Source organism: Nicotiana sylvestris, chromosome 7, assembly GCF_000393655.2.
Source record: "Nicotiana sylvestris chromosome 7, ASM39365v2, whole genome shotgun sequence".
In the NCBI taxonomy this organism is placed as follows: Eukaryota; Viridiplantae; Streptophyta; class Magnoliopsida; order Solanales; family Solanaceae; genus Nicotiana; species Nicotiana sylvestris.
The window spans coordinates 56731886-56753017 of NC_091063.1; positions in this window are offsets into that span (position 1 = coordinate 56731886).

A 21132-nucleotide genomic window follows, 5' to 3' on the forward strand; every position below is an offset into this window, starting at 1 on the left:
ATGGTTGAATAGATATTACAACTCACCTCTACGAGAGGTTTGAGTGAAATAAAGATAATGAACATTAATGTGTGGTTACATGAATATGTCATTGGTCGCGTACATATCATGGTATGCCAAAAAATATTTTGTCATGCCTTATAAAAAGTTATTAAAGGAAAAATTAAAGCGAGATATGATTTTGCTTATGATAATTTTAACCATGACAATTATTATGATGTGTTTTTCTGTCATGACCCTAAACCCAGACCCGATCGTGATGGCGCCTCTCGTGAAGATACGACTAGCCGATACAACACCCAATTCATTTTAAACAATTAAAATAACATAATTAAGTCATTAACATGCTAATAATCCCAAAATAAAAGTGAACTAGTACAATTTGAGGAAACCAACACAGCCCGACATCGGGGTGTTACCAGTCATGAGCATCTAAACATGTGTCTACGAGTCTGAAAGAGTTTATATAGTCTATTACAGAACTAGAAACAGAAAGTAAGATAGGAGGGAGAAACATTGGGCTGCGAACGCCGAACAGCTACCTAGTGGACTCCGAATAGCCTGCTGGGAGCAATCAACCCTCACTGGCGGGACCTGAAGCTCCTGAATCTGCACACAGAGTGCAGGGAGTAAAGTGAGTACTCCAACTCAGTGAGTAATAACAATAAATGAAGACTGAGTGATAAGAAATCACGTAAAACACAACAACATGCTATAAAAAGGCAGAGTAAAACCAATAAAGTGTTATAAAATAGAGAAATCTTATAAAAACACCTTAGTTCAGTATAAGCTTTTTTAAAACACCTTTTTAACAATTAATCAATTAAATGAGAAGCAGTTAGAAAAGACAAACACATAAAATCCGCCCCTCGGGCAAAATGTCAACAAAATCAGCCCCTCAGGCAATAACATGGAACAACACTAGCCCCTCGGGCTATATCACATATCACACTGGGTACCCGCGCTCATTGGGGGTGTACAGACTCCGGGAGGGCCCCCTTACGACCCAAGCACAATATCAAGCCATCTCGTGGCATAATCAATAGGCTCTTGGCCTCACATCAAGCCACCTTGTGGCGTACAACTCAGGCCATTAGCCTCATAGTCATAATCAGTACAACATTGCTACGGCGTACAACCCAATCCCATAATAATCCTCACAATACAGGCCCTCGGCCTTACTCAGTCAGAAATCTCTAAAAAGTCACTCGGGCACAGTAAAATATGATGCATAACCCAAAATATCATTTAAAGTGTTAAAAACAGAGTAAACATGGCTGAGTTATAAAAATATTATACTCCCTCCGTTTCAATTTATGTGAACCTATTTTCTTTTTGGTCTGTACCAAAAAAGAAAGACCCTTTCTTTATTTGGAAACAATTTATCTTTATGCAATGATTTATAGCCACACAAAATATATGTGCCTTATTTTACACCACAAGTTCAAAAGTCTTCTCTCTTTTCTTAAACTCTGTGCCCAGTCAAATGGGTTCACATAAATTGAAACGGAGGGAATAATATAACATGACTGAGTACAGATATAAAATCAAAACAGTGAGAAAATAGTAGTAAAAATCCCGCAAGGATCCAAATAGTTGGCACGAGGCCTAACTATGGCATTCAACCCAAAACATGATGATAACAAATAGTTTTTCAATCAAATACGCAGTAAAACAGTCATATGGGATGGACTAAGTTACAATCCCCAACGGTGCACGACCCCACGCTCGTCATCTAGCGTGTGTGTCACCTCAATATAGCACAACGATGTGAAATCCAGGGTTTCATACCCTCAGGACAACATTTACAATCATTACTCACCTCCATCCGGTCCAAACTCTAGCCCGCGATGCCTTTGCCCTTTCTAATCGACCTCCGGATTCTCCAAATCTAACCAAAATTAGTACATAACCATTAAAATATGTTAAGAGAACAAACCCCACTCGAAAATATCCAATTTACACTAAAAATCCCGAAATTGCTCAAACCCGACCCCCGACCCCACATCTCGGAATCTGATAAAAATCACATCAATAGAATCCTCATCCTCTTACGAGTCTATCCATTTCAAATTCATCAAAATCCGGCCTCAATTGCCCATTCAAATCCCCAAAAGAATTCTCAAACTTTTCTTCCATTTTCTCGGTTCCCACTCTAATTTCTCAAATTAAATGATGAAATTCAAGACTAAATCATGGAATTAAACCAAATACGAATGAAGAATACTTACCCCAATTGCTCCACTGAATATCTCCTTAAATTTGACCTTTTCCCGAGCTCTCTAATGTTTTTTTGTGATATTGGATTTAAACCCTCGTTTTTAAGATATATACTGACTGTCCAGGTTTAACCCTTCGCGAACGCGGAAGCTCTCTCGCGTTCACAAAGAAAAATTGCCTCAGACCCAGAAATCCTTCTACACGATCGCGATGGCCCACTCGCGAACACGACAGCCTCCCCCCGAACGCGATGAATACTCAGCTCACTCTTCGCGTTCGCTGAAAGTACAAGAGGAGGGGGGGTGAATTGTATATTTTTAACCTTAATCTCTTATTAGTTGACTAGTTTGTCAATTAGTCGACTAGATGTAATGACTTAATAGTTATAATAACAGAAAGTAAAATGCAAAAAGTAAGTGCAGGAATTAAAGACACCGAAATTTTATACTGGTTTGGATTCAATGTGAATCCTAGTCCAGTCCCCTTGGGTTGCAAGAGGGTTCTCTTTAGTAAATGCGTTTCTCCGAGTACAGTGGAAATGACTTGATAACTCAGTTCCTCTAACACTCGTTTCTTTTTAATACAATGCCTCACCAATGTTGAACTCTCCTTTTTTCTCTGACTTGTTACACAACAGATCTTAGAGAACTACAATATTGTTTTGCAGTAGAACAAAGAAAGGGTTTTTTGGTTCGATCAAAGTATATTTGTCTAAGTTTTAAAGCCGAGTATAAATACTTTGGTGAAGATTGATTGTTGACGAGGCTTGACAACCCAAGAGATTTGGTCCTTGGAAAGAGATTGATTCTTTCCAAGAATAAGATAGCTAGTCGTTGCTCTTCCTTGATATCCGTCCTTCAACAATTGTTTATAATGAAGGTTTGCTCCTTGATTGTTGGTCCTTCCGAAATTAGCCACTTAGCAATCTTTATAGGATCTTCGATCTTCCGGATATGATGTCCTTGATTAATGCCTTATGTTTAGGCTTGCTTGATTCTTTCCATCGTAGCTATCCATAATCTTTGCTGATTGATTTCTTCCCTTAAGCATCCAGATTTGCTGATTGATTTATAATCTTTGCTGATTAATTTCTTTCCTTAAGCATCAAGATTGACTTCTGCGAACTTATAGTATCTTCTTGATTCCTTGTTCTTCTATAATTGATTTCCTGAATAGATATACTATTTGCATCATTAAAACTAGATCTAACAATCTTCCCCTTTTGATGATGACAAAATAATATATAAGTGTAAACACCAGTTGACTTCCCTGTGTTTTACTCCCCCTTAATGTATGCAGTTGACTAGTCTATGGTACTCCCCCTCAGTTCATGCAGTTGACTAGTCCATGGTTAGAGTCGACTCCTGCCAACAAACTATACCCGTACAGATACTACATATACCCTTCTCCCCCCTTTTTGGAATCAGCAAAGAGGGAACAAGCCAAGAACTAAATAGAATATATAGCATTAAACAATAGAGTTATAAAAATTATCCAATGGCTGAGAAAACGGCCCACAACCAGCACAACAAAAAAATATTGTCTTAAACAACCACATTAACGGCATAGAAAATAAGTAAGGGTGTTGCAGATGGCCTCCTTCAATTGTTCAAAGCTAGCATTGGCTGAGATGCTCACTCCATCCAACCTGTCATGAATTTCCTTGAAGGCTTTGACAACATTCTCCCTAACTCTGAGAAGTAACTCTAATTTTGGACACATCAGACCTTGTTTCCTTGGAGATGACATGAATGCCACCAACAGTAGACTGAGTGGCTGTGAGAAGATTTTTTGATTTCAGAGAGTTGAGAGTCAATGACACGAAGCTTGTCACCAAGATCAGGATTACCAGGACTAGGATGAGGAACAAAGGGTGAAGGTTTGGGCTCTATAGGAGTATGCTTTGCTACACTATCGTGCTTCTTAACCCAGGAGCCCTTTACACTCACATAACCCATACTAGCAAAGGCTCTAGAATTGTAAGACTTCGAAACAGTGATGAAGGGATAGTTGGACAGGGAAATTTGATGAGCTTCCAGAATGTGAGTGATTACCATGCCATAGGGTAGACTAGTGGGATCTTCAGCACTCTCGATCATGAAATTGATAACCCAGGAGGACAACTTGATTTTGAGTTTGGTCACAATGCAATAACTTAAGAAGGTGTATCTTTGAGAGAAGGTGGAAAAGGAACCAGTACGGGGAAGCAAAGTAGTTGCTACAATATGGGCCAGAACCAGTTTCGAAACTAACATCACTGGGACCTAACTAGTTTGGAAGGGAGTCAGAGGGACACTTAACAATACACTGTTTAGCTTGGTCAAAAGAAATTTCAAAATCATCAGGCCAGGTGTTTTTTAAAAAGCATAGGAAAACCAGAACAATGACACTGAAAGAGTGAATCAAACAGGGCACAATCAAGAACAATGCGCTTACCTAACACTAAGGATTCCAACCTATCAGGCTTACTAGAACAAAGATTGGCATAGAATATTTTTACCAGGGGTTCATATACCTTAGGCGGAGGAATAGAGAGGAACTTAACCCATCCTTTATGAACAAAGAGGTTTTTGACCTTGCAATTGAGGGGTTACATGTCGTCAAGGTTGACAACCTTTCCATGAGCAACAGACTTGTCCTTCAGAGCAATGAAAAGATCCCTATTTGGAGAATCCCAGAAGTTTAGGTCAGACTCGAGAGAGGCAGAAAAATCAACCTTGGATTTCTTTGGGGTAGAGGAAACAGGGGGTTCTTCCATGGGTCGTTTACCTAGGGCTTTTTCTCCTAGGAGTTGAGAGTGTTCAGAGAAATCTCCCTGAGAAGAGGCGAAACCCTCAGAGTGATCAGACACTAGGTCTACTTGTTCTGGAGGCATAGATGGGGGTTTAGCTTTGGAACGGGTGCTTTTTCTGGTAGAGGTAGAAGGATATCTGGAATGTTTGGCCATTGAAGGAAAGGGGTTTGATCGGAGCTTTGGAGAGGGGATAACGATGAAAGTGACTGAGAAGGGTTCTCTGCCTTAAGAAGAAAATTTCTGACGGTTAAGTATAGAAAAGGAAAAGATGTCAGTTGAAGGGATGCGATGATTGACTTTCCAACTTTAAACGACGAACTGATGTGAAACAAGAGAAAAGAGAGTGAAAAACGGAGGCGTAATTAATGCATGAGTAAAGGACAATCATTACACCTGTAAAAGAATCAATAGTACATAAAGGTCCTAAAGGTTATTAGTAAAGCAAGTAATGCCAAGTAACTTTCTTAAATCACAAAATCTCTCATCTAATAAAGGCTTAGTAAAAATATCAGCTAACTGATCAGTAGTTCCAACAAAAGATTTTTCTATGTCTCACTTAAGAACATGATCTCTAATAAAATGATGCTTGATATCTATATTCTTTGCTCTCGAATGATGCACAGGATTTTTGGAAAGACAAATAGCACTTGAATTATCACAAAAAATTTGTATAGGCTTAAACGAAAGTTCATAGTCACCCTGTTGATGAGATCCACAGTAGTTGTGCGCAGCATTGTCCAATGGCAATGCATTCAGCTTCAGTAGTAGGCAATGCAACTGATGCTTGTTTTTTACTGTTCCAGGATATCAATGCCTTTCCCAATAATTGGCATGTACCTCCTGTGCTTTTTCTATCGTCCTTATCACCTGCAAGGTCAGCATCTGAAAAACCTTCTAATTTAAAAGAGTTAGAGCGAGGATACCATAGTCCATGAGATACAGTCCCAATGAGATATCGAATGATTCTTTTTACTGCGGTCAAATGTGATTCCTTAGGAGCTGACTGAAACCTGACACATTTACATACACTAAACATAATACTCGGTTGACTTGCTATCAGGTACAACAGTAATCCAATCATTCCATGATATTTAGTTTCATCAACAGGAATTCCCTGTTCATCTTTGTCTAGATTTGTGGAAGGTCTCATTGGTGTGCTAATGAATTTTGCATTGCTCATACCAAATTTTTGAATCAGTTCTTTTGTGTATTTGGTCTGATATATAAAGGTTCCTTCTTCATATTGTTGAATTTGTGTCTAAGGAAGAATGTTAGCTCTCCCATCATACTCATTTCGAATTCGCTTTGCATAAGATTTGAAAATTCCTTGCACATAAGAGGGTTAGCACTACCAAATATAATATCATCAACATAAATCTGAATAATGAGGTTACCTTCCGATGATCTTTTAATAAACAGGGTAGTGTCTATTTTACCTCTTGTGAAGCGATGATCAACAAGAAAGGAACTAAGTCTATCATACCAAGCACGCAGAGCTTGCTTTAGCCCATATATCGCCTTAGTGAGCTTGTATACATGGTATGGGAACTTTGAATCTACAAACCCAGGTGGTTGTTTCACATATACTTCTTCCTCAATAAATTCGTTCAAAAAGGCACTTTTAACATCTATTTGAAACAGTCTAAATCCTTTAAATGATGCGTATTCCAGAAGAATTTGTATGGATTCCAAACGAGCTATTGCAACGAAAGTTTTATCATAGTCGACTCCTTCCTGTTGTGAGTACCCCTGATCAACTAGTTTGGCTTTATTTCTTACGACCTTTCCATCCTCATTCAATTTATTTCTGAAAACTCATTTTGTTCCAATTACAAAAACATTTTCAGGTTTGGGTATCAGATTCCACACTTGATTCTTACTGAACTGATCTAACTCTTCCTGCATAGCTTGAACCCAACTTGAATCTTTTAACGCTTCCTCTATCTTCTTTGGCTCAACCTGAGAGATTAGTGCAATATTTGCTTTCTTTTTGAGAGCTCCCCTAGTTTTCATTCCTTCATTTGGATCCCCTATAATGAATTTTTGAGGATATTCAGGCTCGCTTCTCCATTCATTTGGACGCACTACATTGGACGTTGACTCGATTGGTTGATCTGGTACACTGCTGCTGATTTCACTAGTTGACTCTGTCGCAGCAGATATATCAGTCAACTCTTTAGATTTGCTTGTCTCCTGAATTTCTTGAGCTTGACCTTCATCACCTGCAGTAATTCCTTTCTTGATCAAGGGATTATTTTCATCGAATATAACATGTACTGATTCTTCCACACATAATGTGCTTTTATTATAGACTCTAAAAGATCTACTATTTAATAAGTAGCCCAGAAAAATACCTTCGTCACTTCTTGGATCGAATTTTCCAAGATTATCCTTATCGTTATTGTGGATAAAACACTTACTTCTGAAGGGATGGAAGTAACTGATATTGGGACGTTTACCTTTCCATAATTCATATGGAGTCTTCTTCAGAATAGGCTTTATGAGGCATCGGTTGAGAATGTGACATAATGTACTTACACCTTCTGCCTAGAAGTGATTTGGCAGTGAATGATCTAGTTACATGGTTCTTGTCATATCTTGGAGGGTTTTGTTCTTTCTTTCTGCAACCCCATTCTGTTATGGTGAGCGTGGTGCATAGAAATTATGTGTGTATCCCTAATCATTACAGAAATCTTCAAATGCTCTACTTTCAAATTCTCCTCCATGGTCACTCTGAATTGTTGAGATCAGATATCCCTTTTCTCTTTCAACCTTTCTACAGAAAACTTCAAAATTTCTTAATGCTTCATCCTTATGAGATAAGAAAATTACCCAAGTGAAACGTGAATAATCATCAATAATAACAAAAGCATACCTCTTTCCTCCTATACTAACAGTTCTAGTAGGGCCAAATAAATCCATATGAAGTAATTGCAGAGGTTTGGAAGTAGATACTATATCTTTGGTTTTGAAGGAGTTTCTGGTCTGCTTACCCATTTGACATGCATCACATATATGAATTCTAGAAAAATTCAGTTTGGGTAGACCAACAACTAACTCATGTTTGGACAATTTTTCTATCAAATGCATGCTAGCATGACCAAGTTTCCTATGCCACAACCATGGATCATCAGACATAGAAGTTAAGCAGATATGACCATCTATCTTTTCAAAACCATCAAGGATATAAACATTTCCATACCTTTTTCCAGGAAGGACTATTTTACCTGATTCGCCTTCAATAGCACAACATGTTTTCTTAAAATTTACCTCATATCCTGAGTTGCAAAGTTGACTTATGCTCAAGAGAATGTAGTTGAGGCCATCGACAAGATAAACTTCAGTGATGTCATAGTTGTTATTGAAGGGAATTGTTCCAGTACCAATTATTTTGCCTTTTGAGTCATCCCCAAACTTAACACTTCCTCCATCAATTTTTGTAACTTCTTTGAAGAGGTTTTTGTCACCTGTCATATGACTGGAACATGCACTGTCTAGATACCATTTTCTTTTGCGACTTATTTTGTGGTGTTCCTGTAAAACAAAGTGATTACTTTCTTTTAGGTACCCAAGCTTGCCTGGGTCCTGGAGGGTTAGTGTTACCAGATTCAGAATTGTTTTTTGGTTTCCAAACCTATCCTGAAACGTTTGCTTTACTAAAATGACAAAAGGAATATTTATGCCCACTTTTGTTACAGTAATGAAACATAACTTCTAACCCACCTTTAGGTCTTTCATTAGTATTAGTACTAGTTGACTTGGTTCTGACTGGTCCTTTTCCAGTTGACTTGTAAGTCGTCTGGTTTGACCTAACATAACTGTGACTGGTGGATTTGTGCATGCCAATGAATTGCATTTGCAATTCCTCAAACTCTTCTTGAAGTACTTCTTTTTCGATTTCACATACTTCATGTTTGAGTTTCCAGTCTTTAACTTCTTTAGTAAGTCTCTTAAGCTCATTCATTATTTTTTGAGACTCTTTCAAAGTTAAATCAAGAATATCCTGTAATTCATTGCATCTTTCACAGTTATAAGATCTTACCTCACTTATTTCACCTCGTGCCATGAAACAATTTTCATTTTCTTCATCTGAAGTGTCCTTATCTGTCCAGCATCCTGAGGATTTGTTCATTTTGTTTTCTAGAATCGTCATGAAGCAGAGATTTGCTATCTCTTCATGGTCTGAATTGTCCTCATCATTCTAGCTTCCGAAGGATTTGTTCTTGTTAAAGCCTCTGGAGATCTTCCTTTTTAGTTTTGGGCACTCAACTTGAATGTGCCCAAATCTTCCACACTCATAGCACTTTCCATCATTCTTGTCCTGTTCATTGTATTGCCTGGATCATCTTGGTGGGATTCTTCCTTTCTTTGTATTCTGGAATCTTCTCATTAATCCATCCATGTTTCTTGATAGCATAATAATCTCTTCTTGTAGAGCTTCAGGATCATCATCAATTTCATTTTCAGCTATTTCAGTTGAGGTCTTGAATACGACTATTTTCGTTTTTTCTTCTTGACTAGTCTTCTTGAGATTCGTCTTTTCAAAAGCTATGAGTACTCCTCGTAGATCATCATAAGATAATTTGTTTAGATCCTGAGATTTCAGTGTGACTACTTTGGTCTGCCAAGTGTTTGGCAAACTCCTGAGAATTTTTCTAACTTGGTCACCACTGGTATAAGGCTTTCTAAATGCCTTTAGATTGCTAATTATTTTGCAAAACCTAAAAAACATCTCTTCAATAGATTCTCCTTCTTTCATTGAGAAGAGTTCGTAATCATGAACCAGCATGTTGATATGCGTTTCCTTTACTTTGCTGATTCCTTCATATGTGACCTCAAGCTTGTCCCACATTTCTTTGGCTGTGTCACAGCTTGAAGTTTTCTCATATTCTTCACCACTTATAGCATTATGAAGCAAATTTCTCGCTTTATTGTTAACTTGTACCACTTCCATTTGCTCTTTTATATATGAATCTATATCTTCAGGATCAGCAAGTGGTAGAGTAGTAGTTGGTAAGGGATAGTTCCCCTTTTTGATGACTCTCCAAACTTTGACGTCATAGGCCTTGGCAAAGATTTCCATCCGCACTTTCCAATGGGAGAAATGTTGTCCATTGAAGTATGATGGTCTAACTTGTGAAGTTCCTTCCTGAAAGAGAGATCCTATGATAACTTGATTTGCCATGATCTTTTTTCACAAACTGTTAAGCAAAAGTAGAATGTGAGCCTTGCTCTAATACCAATTGAAAGTACAAGAGGGGGGGATGAATTGTATATTTTAAACTTAATCTCTTATTAGTTGACTAGTTTGTCAATTAGACGACTAGATGTAATGACTTAACAGTTATAATGACAGAAAGTAAGATGCAGAAAGTAAGTGTAGGAATTAAAGACACCGAAATTTTATACTGGTTCGGATTCAATGTGAATCCTAGTCCAGTCCCCTTGGGTTGCAAGGGAGTTCTCTTTAGTAAATGCGTTTCTCCGAGTATAGTGTAAATGACTTGATAACTCAGTTCCTCTAACACTCGTTTCTTTTTGATACAATGCCTCACCAGTGTTGTACTCTCCTTTTTTCTCTGACTTGTTACACAACAGATCTTAGAGAACTACAATGTTTGTTTGCAGTACAACAAAGATAAAGTTTTTTGGTTCAATCAAAGTATATTTGTGTAAGGTTTAAAGTCGAGTATAAATACTTTGGTGAAGATTGATTGTTGACAAGGCTTGACAACCCAAGAGATTTGATCCTTGGAAAGAGATTGATTCTTTCCAAGAATAAGATAGCTAGCTGTTTGTCATGACCCAAAATCCACTAAGGGTCGTGATGGCGCTGGACACCACTGTCAGGCAAGACAACCAAAATACTTAATTAAATTCTCATTTAAAATATTCCGAAATCACTTCTTTTATATGTTTAAATAGTACATCGCAAATTCCTCTGAACAAAGAATGAAACATTTAACAACTTTTAAAATTTCTGAATAAACCCATAGACATCCCAGAACCCGGTGTCACAAGTGCATGAACAATTTCTAAGAAATAATGTAATACAACAACCGTCCAGAATACAATATTGGACAGAAAATAAATACAGTAATCTGAAAGAGACTTGCTGGCTGCGGGTCGTCTCAGAAATGCAGCTCACCTAAGTCTCCGTATCAACCATGCTGCTACGCTCACTAGGCCACTAGAGATGCATGTGCTTGTGCAACAAAAATTCACAGAAGTGTAGTATGAGTACGAAAACAACGTGTACCCAATGAGTATCCCGTCTAATCTCGAAGAAGTAGAGACGAGAGGTCAACTTCGACAGTTACTAGGGGTCCAATAGTGATATTATCATTAATGCGAATAATCATGGATTTATTAAGAATGACAATAATTTCAAATAAGTCACGAACAGGTAAAAGTTCCTTTTTATATTAAAGGTCTCCGGATTCATAATCCATTATTTTTCAATTATCTCAAGTCGGGGAGAGTAAATATCAATATCAATAAATCTCAAGGCAAGCAATACAAGCATGCGCAAATCATGCCGAGGTCATACGACCCGATCCAATAATATTTAAACTGTGCACTGCTGTGGGTCGAACGACACGAACCATAGATGCATCTATTACCCCGCTCGCGAATCATACATGCGACGCGGTCAAATATAAACAAACACAACAATCAGTCAATCAAGAATTCATCAAGGAACAATTATCCAAGGAAAAGCCAATTCTCTTTTAACAATTCAAGAAAATGAAGTTTAATCGTTTTAGAAATTCATTTACTAATTCGATGTGATTTAAGCAAATCAAACTGTCAATAAAATTACAGTTATTCCAAATATAGCATGCTTTTGGGTCCTAAACTACCCGGACTTAAACATAATAGTAGCTACGCACGGACTCTCGTCACCTCGTGCGTACGTCGCCCCATAAATAGGAGCACATAACCAATTAACTCACATATGGGGACAATTTCCTCTTACAAGGTTAGAAAGGAGACTCACCTTGCTCCGAAAATCCATAACCGGCATTCCACGCTCTTCCGAAGACTCAAATCGACGCACAATGCTCCCAAAACTAGCCAATAATGATGCAAATCCATTAATATATGTTCAATTATTCATTACAAATAATAATTCCTAACCCTGATCGAGAAGGTGACAAAAATGTCCTCGGGCCCACGTGCCCGGATTCTGAAATTTTTCAAAGATAAGGTTTACCCATGAACTCACGAAGTCAAATATATGATTTTCTCTTAATTCCATACCCAAAATTGTGGTCAAATTCCAAGAATATCAATTTTCTAGGTTTTCCCTCAAACCCCAAGTTTTTCTACAAATTTCCATGTCCAAATCCATATATAATCATGTATTTAACTTAAAACTAGCATAAATTACTTACCTCATGCTTGGTGGTGTAAATGGCACCTCAAAGTTGCTCCAAAATCGGCTCCGATGGAAGAAAATGGGGTTGAAATGAACCCAACCCCCAATTTAAAAGAACCTCACTGGCTCCAGCATTTTCCGCCCCTGCGGTCTCCTGACCGCTTTTGCGGTTCCGCAGGTGCGAGACCAATTACCGCTTCTGCGGTCCGGGGCTTCCCAGCCCATTCCGCTTCTGCGCCCTCTCTACCGCAAATGCGGTCCCGCATCTGCAGCCAAACGATCGCATTTGCGGTCCCAGCTCTTTTCCGCCAATACCGCATCTGCGACCATAGGGCCACTTCTGCGGCTCCGCACCTGCGGCCCTAGACTCGCAGGTGCGGTTACACTAGCAACCAGCAACTTCAGCTCTTCTTCAAACTCCAAATTCAATCTGTTAACCACCGAAATCCACCCGAGGCCCCCTGGGACCCCAACTAATCATGCCAACTAGTCCCAAAACACATTACGGACTTTCTCGAGGCCTCAAATCATATCAAACAGCGCTAAAACCACGAATCGACCTCCAATCCAAGCTTTATGAACTTTAGAATTTCAAACTTTTACTTTCGATGTTTAAACCTATCAAATCACGTCCGATTGACTTCAAATTTTGCACACAAGTCATATTCGACATTAGGGACCTACTCCAACTTTCGGAATCGGATTCTGACTCCGATATCAAAAAGTCCACTTCCGGTCAAACTTCTCAAAAACTTTTAAATTTCTATCTTTAGCCAAATGACTCCAAAATGACCCACGGACCCCCCGAATTCACTTTCGATCGCGCTCCCAACTCCAGAATCACCATACAGAGCTACTCCCAAACTCAAAATCCCAAACGGACATCGATTACACCGAAATGCACTTCAACCCAAACTTATGAAATTCCTTCAAAATGCTAACTTCCACAATAGGCGGCAAAATGTTCCTGGGTCTTCCAAAACCCGATCCGGACATACGCCCAAGTCCGAAATCATCATACAAACGTGCTGGAACCTTTGAATCCCGATTCCGAGGTCGTTTACTCAAAATCCAACCTTAGTCAATTCTTCTAACTTAAAACTTCGGAAATGAGAATTCTCTTTCCAAATCAACTCCGAACTTTTCGAGATTCAATTCCGACGATGCATACAAGTCATAATACCTGAAGTGAAGCTGCTCATGGCCTCAAACTGCTGAACGACGCGCTAGAGCTCAAAATGACAGGTCGGGTTGTTACATTTTCTCCCACTTAAACATACGTTCGTCCTCAAACGTGCTAAGAACTATGCTGGAGTAGTCTGAAATCGCTATTTAACATCTCGTGCACCTACCCGTGCTACCAGAACTCAGTTTAGCACATTAGCTCGGTAAATTCTGAAGTTATTCCCTTTTATTCAAGCAAATAAGCCTTAGAGTCTAATTGCAACATCCAGAATTCTCTGCCAGGCCTGTTTCCATCATACGAACACCGTATCAATCACCACACGATATACCAGAACATGACTGCATACCCTTGCTAAATTCACACCTTGCACCACTTTATTTACAGAACCACAATAACATTCTTTGAGCGTAATAACCAACATTCCCCGAATCTGATGCTCACAACACACCTCATGATATATATAAGTCTTGTTCCAACTCTGATGGTAAGCAACTCCCACTTCCAACCAAGAGGTTGTGAGTTCGAGTCTCCCCAAGAGCAAGGTGGGAAGTTCTTGGAGGGAAGGATGCCGAGAGTCTATTTGGAAACAGCCTCCCTACCCCAGGGTAGGGGTAAAGTCTGCGTACACACTACCCTCCCCAGACCTCACTAAGTGGGATTATACTGGGTTGTTGTTGTTGTTATTGTTCCAACTCTCGCAATACCGCCACAATAGAAGAGATGTGTAGAAATTTATAACCAACTGCCAAGCCAACAATCATTGAGTCTATACTTCTGGCAAGAACCATTACTTCATTCTGAACCAAATAATGATCTTTGCTCTTTAATATACTTCATATAATCCGATTGCACTGATCCTAGATCCAATGATCTCGTCTCACCCAGTACGAACTGCTCAGGCAATGAGCCATCCCGGACATGATCAAAAGTCTCATATGATGCCACAATGTGCCAATAGGTTACCAATTCGAAAGTGATACAAAGGAAAACGAACTCTGAAAAGGAAATCCAGTTACCCCGCCCGCGAATCATGCATGCGACGCGGTCAACATAATTAAACAAACACCCCGCTCGTGAATCATACATGCGACGCGGGCACACAACTCATATGAGTTTTCCTTAGAAAGATAGGAAACAAAACACATAAAAACAGATATAGGAATATGTACTCAACATCACACTATTGCGGCGCGCAACCCGATCCAAACAACATACCCATGACGACGTGCTACCCGATCCACACATAAAATTTAAAAGGAGTTACACACCGAGCTAGATTGCTCATTACAACAAAATACCGAATATCGGTCACAAGCGCACTAAGTGCATAATACCATCCCTGGGGAGACATATAGCGCCATAGGCTACAAAACTCAAGCACAATTGAGGTGCGATATATGATTTGAATCTCGAGAGCCATCTTGCTTATATAACATCATCTCTGCGCGGAACCTCAACACATAAGAAATTCACCAAGCCGTCTTGCAACTCATACGGCGCAATATATCATTACATGAAATAGCTGACGACGAAATAGTACCCTGACTACTCTTCCACAAGGAGTGCATTGCTGAAATGAACACATCTGGCCTGATATAGAGCCCATATTCACATTTAGATCCATCCACAGACCTCAAGCTAATTCTGATCACACTGAACTAGGCTAATAACCTTTCAAAGGACCATAATAACTCCCTTTTTTCTTATAACACCCGCGAACTACCATCATGATCGGAGTAATCCTCCACAGTCCACAACCCAATAAACCGAGTGCCCTCCAAGCATCAATTCTCAATTTAACGACATCACTACAATCTTCATACTTGGTTTAACTCTTCAATAAATCAAGTGACTACATGCCACACTTATACAACCTTCCCGTGGGGCAAGCTCCCACAACCTTCCGTAATAGATAACAGGTCTGTACATCCAAACCACCGGTCGTACTAACGCTGAAAAGCGATCAAGAATCCTTAACCAGGATGCAAAACCTTTTTCACAAAGCACCAATCTCAGGTGACACTGAGGACAATACCAACTTACTTTAAACATCGAAACTCCCTTCCTACTCATCCGAGCTCGTGACATCCTTGTCAACACCGAACTACAACCTTGATCCTCACTTCCAATTCCATACCACTCACCGCACCCAACATGCCAATATACGATAGAACACATTTTTCATCATAACTTCGGAACCACTAATAGATTAACACTTCATCATATAAAAAACTTTCCATTTAACTCACTTCAGGGGAACCATAGCAATACACATATGAATTCTCATCACCGTGGAATATGAAAATCTCTGAGTAGTGGTCTAAGACACCATAGCCCTTCCGGGATTCGCCTACACATAACAGGCCATAATAGTAGAATGCTTCTAAAAATATCAATTACGGCGGCCGATAAGCCTCGCACGCACCGTCACAAATCGCTTGCATAACTTGATCACACTGAAGGAACTGGTCATTACCACCCATATGCCAATTCAACTATGGCTAACCAATCTATCTCCTTCCAATTTATCCTTGATTGTCTTTGAAATAATGATGACTCCATTTAACACATAACACAATCCATCCGCACCTATCTCGAGTGACCTTGAATCACGAGACCATGCTGTCTCAAACCCCACGAACCATTTCATACCCCCTTGTGCGCACATTCGCATCCCCAACTGGTATGCCCATTCTGATAATTCCACTACGGATATGAAGTCTGTTCTCATTTTCCTCCCAAATGCTACACTGCAAGTCAAAACATCATAGAACATTCTGGGCACCTTCTCATAAACTGCTACAAAGCTTGATTCTTAACTACCTATAGGCTCGAAATCATTAGGCATTACACTTTAACCTTTAAATCCACTAGGACCGTTGTTGAGAGCCACCCGCTCTGACTTGGCCCCGAATATATTCAACTCCATGAATTTTCTAGCATATGAATACCCTCTCGACGAAGCACCCGGCAAAATCACTTCCCTTGAAACCCGCATCTATACAAGGCATAAATCCTGAATCCTTCCCCAAGTCTGAACATGATCCAATAAGGCCAACCATAACACACCTTTAACAATTCCTTTGCTCTAATTACCACTTATGTCCTTTTCCTGTAGCTGAAATAACCCATCAATATGCTAATAACCAGAAACCTCGCAAGTAGTTAACCATGCAACCCAATCATAGGCTGTGAGACTCTCCCACTTAGCTTGAAGCCACTCTTACACACCTATGGAATTCACCAAGATTCTTTATCTCTTATTGACATGACCTCGCGCAATTAAACTGCCAGATTCCTTGAAATCCTTCCATTAACACTTCATGAACACCCTGAATTTCCATCAACATTCACATATTCGACCTCTTACCAGAATGGCCACTAAAATCCTCCACAGAAGCTTCGCCAACCACGCGACTACTAACCTGCTTACAGGGAATAACCCATCCACGGAAATCACTTTCCGACATCTTCCAACGTTGCTGCACGGGGTACAATCACTACGACATCAATAACCCATCCTGAGTCCGAGCTCACTCTCTAGCTGCACAAGTCCATTCACCCCTCGTGGACATCAATTAGATGTACGACAACATCCTTACAATTCAAACATATGTTGTATCCTTCTTTATTTCAAGCAGCTCCTTTCCGTTATATCAAATCTCCTGCCGCATAATAGCCCATGATCTAAATTAAATATGTAGGCCCCAATCACCAATCTCTAAAATTCCCAAATTATTCCAAACTCTCCTCGAGGTGCGCGGTCATCCTATCACCAAGCCCCTATGCAGCTTCGCCACTCTCCCACTTTGGCGGAACTTAACCCTTTAATTGACTACTCGACCTTTGCTTCTTGTACTTGGCCTTCTAGAAATTTTAACCACCGCCTGGCACTCCCCACATGTACTTTCTCATCCTTTGCCGCTTAGTTGTTGCCTTAAATAAAATCTATCTTCGTAACACTTGAACCCACAAATCGCTACTAACTTTAAACCTCTCCGAAGATCATTTTTTTTTCGAGCTGTCAGTATTAGAAACGTCGATTCAATCCAGAAACACCACACCCCGCGATATCTAATAGTCGTTTTTCCAATATTACTTCACTATATCTTACCCCAAAGGCGAATTGCAGAAGACCATAACACCGGCAAACTTAACACATACAATTGAGGACGATGACCCTACATCGCAGATGAAAATTCCTCCAAGCTCGAAAATACCAAGTCTCGTTTCTCCATCACCCCAATTCTGGACATTCATAGGCCAATTGTTTTTCCTCCGCCAGAAATGAAATATCAGATCTCTGAATCATGCACTGAGTAGACTTCCTTTCAAATTATTCACCGCCCCAACACATAGGAAAGTATCGTACCATCAAGTCAGTACTGTGCGATAACCAATCATGAGCAATCATAGTGATCTGTGCATAGTCTCAAAGCTCTCAGGAATACTGATACTGAGCTGAAATGACAAGACATCCTCCCGCAAGGCAATGACAATAGCCCAATCAACAATCCTTCAATTCTCGATTTATAACCAGCGGTTCGCGTCGCGTAAGATTGATTAGGAAGGAAACAAGGGCATGAGCCTCAAGGAATCAAATCGCACGATGAGGAATCAAGAAGGGAAGTACTCCTAACAGCCCTGTAGCCTCCCGAAGATAAGTACAGACGTCTCCGTACCGATCCGCGAGACTCTACTAGACATGCTCATGACTCGTAAGACCTAAGGGAACCTAGTGCTCTGATACCATGTTGTCACAACCCAAAATCCACTAAAGGTCGTGATGACGCCAGACACCGCTGTCAGGCAAGCCAACAAAATACTTAATTAAATTCTCATTTTAAATATTCCGAAATCACTTCTTTTATACGTTTAAATAGTACATCGCAAATTCCTCTAAACAAAGAATGAAATATTTAACAACTTTTAAAATTTCTGAATAAACCCATAGACATCCCAAAACCCGGTGTCACAAGTGCATGAGCAATTTCTAAGAAATAATGTAATACAACAACCATCCGGAATACAATATTGGACAGAAAATAAATACAGTAATCTGAAAGAGACTTGCTGGCTGCGGGTCATCTCGAAAATGCAGCTCACCTAAGTCTCCGTATCAACCATGCTGCTACGCTCACTAGGCCACTAGAGATGCATGTGCCTGTGCAACAAAAATGCACAGAAGTGTAGTATGAGTATGAAAACAATGTGTACCCAATGAGTATCCCGTCTAATCTCGAAGAAGTAGAGACGAGAGGTCGACTTTGACACTTACTAGGGGTCCAATAGTGATATATCATTAATGCGAATAATCATGGATTTATTAAGAATGACAATAATTTCAAATAAGTCACGAACAGGTAAAAGTTCCTTTTTATATTAAAGGTCTCCGGATTCATAGTCCATTAATTTTCAATTATCTCAAGTCGGAGAGAGTAAATATCAATATCAATAAATCTCAAGGCAAGCAATACAAGCATGCGCAAATCATGCCGAGGTCGTACGGCCCGATCCAACAATATTTAAAATGTGCACTGCCGAGGGTCGAACGACACGAACCATAGATGTGTCTATTACCCCGTTCGTGAATCATACGTGCGACACAGTCAAATATAAATAAACACAACAATCAGTCAATCAAGAATTCATCAAGGAATAATTATCCAAGGAAAAGCCAATTCTCTTTTAACAAATCAAGAAAATGAAGTTTAATCTTTTTAGAAATTCATTTACTAATCGATGTGATTTAAGCAAATCAAACTGTCAATAAGATTACAGATATTCCAAATATAGCATGCTTTTGGGTCCTAAACTACCTGGACTTAAACATAATAGCAGCTATGCACGGACTCTCGTCACCTCGTGCGTATGTAGCCCCCACAAATAGGAGCACATTACCAATTAATTCACCTATAGGGACAATTCCCTCTTACAAGATTAGAAAGGAGATTCACCTCGCTCCGAAAATCCATAACCGACATTCCACGCTCTTTCGAAGACTCGAATCGATGCACAATACTCCCAAACTAGCCAATAATGATGCAGATCCATTAATATATATTCAATTAATCATTACAATCCAATTTATAATAATTCCTAACCTCGATCGAGAAGTTGACAAAAACGCCCTCGGGCCCACGTGCCCGAATTTCGAAAATTTTCGAAGATAAGATTTACCCATGAACTCACGAAGTCAAATATATGATTTTCTCTTAATTCCATACCCATAATCGCGGTTAAATTCCAAGAATATCAATTTTCTAGGTTTTCCCTCAAACCCCAAGTTTTTCTACAAATTTCCATGTCCAAATCCGTATTTAACTCAAAACTAGCATAAATTACTTACCTCATGCTTGGTGGTGAAAATGGCACCTCAAAGTTGCTCTAAAATCGACTCCAATAAAAGAAAATGGGGTTGTAATGTACCCAACCCCAATTTAAAAGAACCTCACCGCCTCCAGTATTTTTCGCACTTGCGGTCTCCTGACCGCTTCTGTGGTTCCGCAGGTGCGAGACCAATTACCGCTTCTACGGTTCGGGGCTTCCCAGCCCATTCCACTTCTGCGCCCTCTCTACCGCAGATGCGGTCCCGCATCTGCGACCAAACGACTGCATCTGCGGTCCCATCTCTCTTCCGCCAATACCGCATCTGCGACCATAGGGCCATTTCTGCGGCTCCACACCTGTGGCCCTAGCATCGCAGGTGCGGTTACACCAGCAACCAGCAACTTCAGCTCTTCTTCAAACTCCAAATTCGATCCGTTAACCACACGGAATCCATCCGAGGCCCCCCGGGACCCCAACCAATCATGCCAACCAGTCCCTAAACACATTACAGACTTGCAAATCATATCAAACAACGCTAAAACCACGAATCGACCTCCAATCCAAGCTTTATGAACTTTAGAATTTCAAACTTCTACTTTCGATGTTTAAACCTATCAAATCACGTCCGATTGACTTCATATTTTGCACACAAGTCATATTCGACATTACAGACCTACTGCAACTTTTGGAATTGGATTTCGGCCCCGATATCAAAAACTCCACTTCCGGTCAAACTTCACAAAAACTTTCAAATTTCTATCTTTAGCCAAATGACTCCAAAATGACCCACGGACCCCCGAATTCACTTCTGATCGCTCTCCCAACTCCAGAATCACCATACAGAGCTACTCCCAGACTCGAAATCCCAAACGGACATCGATTACACCGAAATGCACTTCAACCCAAACTTATGAAATTCCTTCAAAATGCTAACTTCCACAATAGGCGCCAAAACGTTCCCGGGTCTTCCAAAACCCGATCCGGACATACGCCCAAGTCCGAAATCGTCATACGAACGTGATGGAACCTTTGAATCCCGATTCTGAGGTCGTTTACCCAAAATCCAACATTAGTCAATTCTTCTAACTTAAAACTTTCGAAATGAGAATTCTCTTTCCAAATCAACTCCGAACTTCCCGAGATTCAATTCTTACGATGCATACAAGTCATAATACCTGAAGTAAAGCTGCTCATTGCCTCAAACTGTTGAACGACGCACTA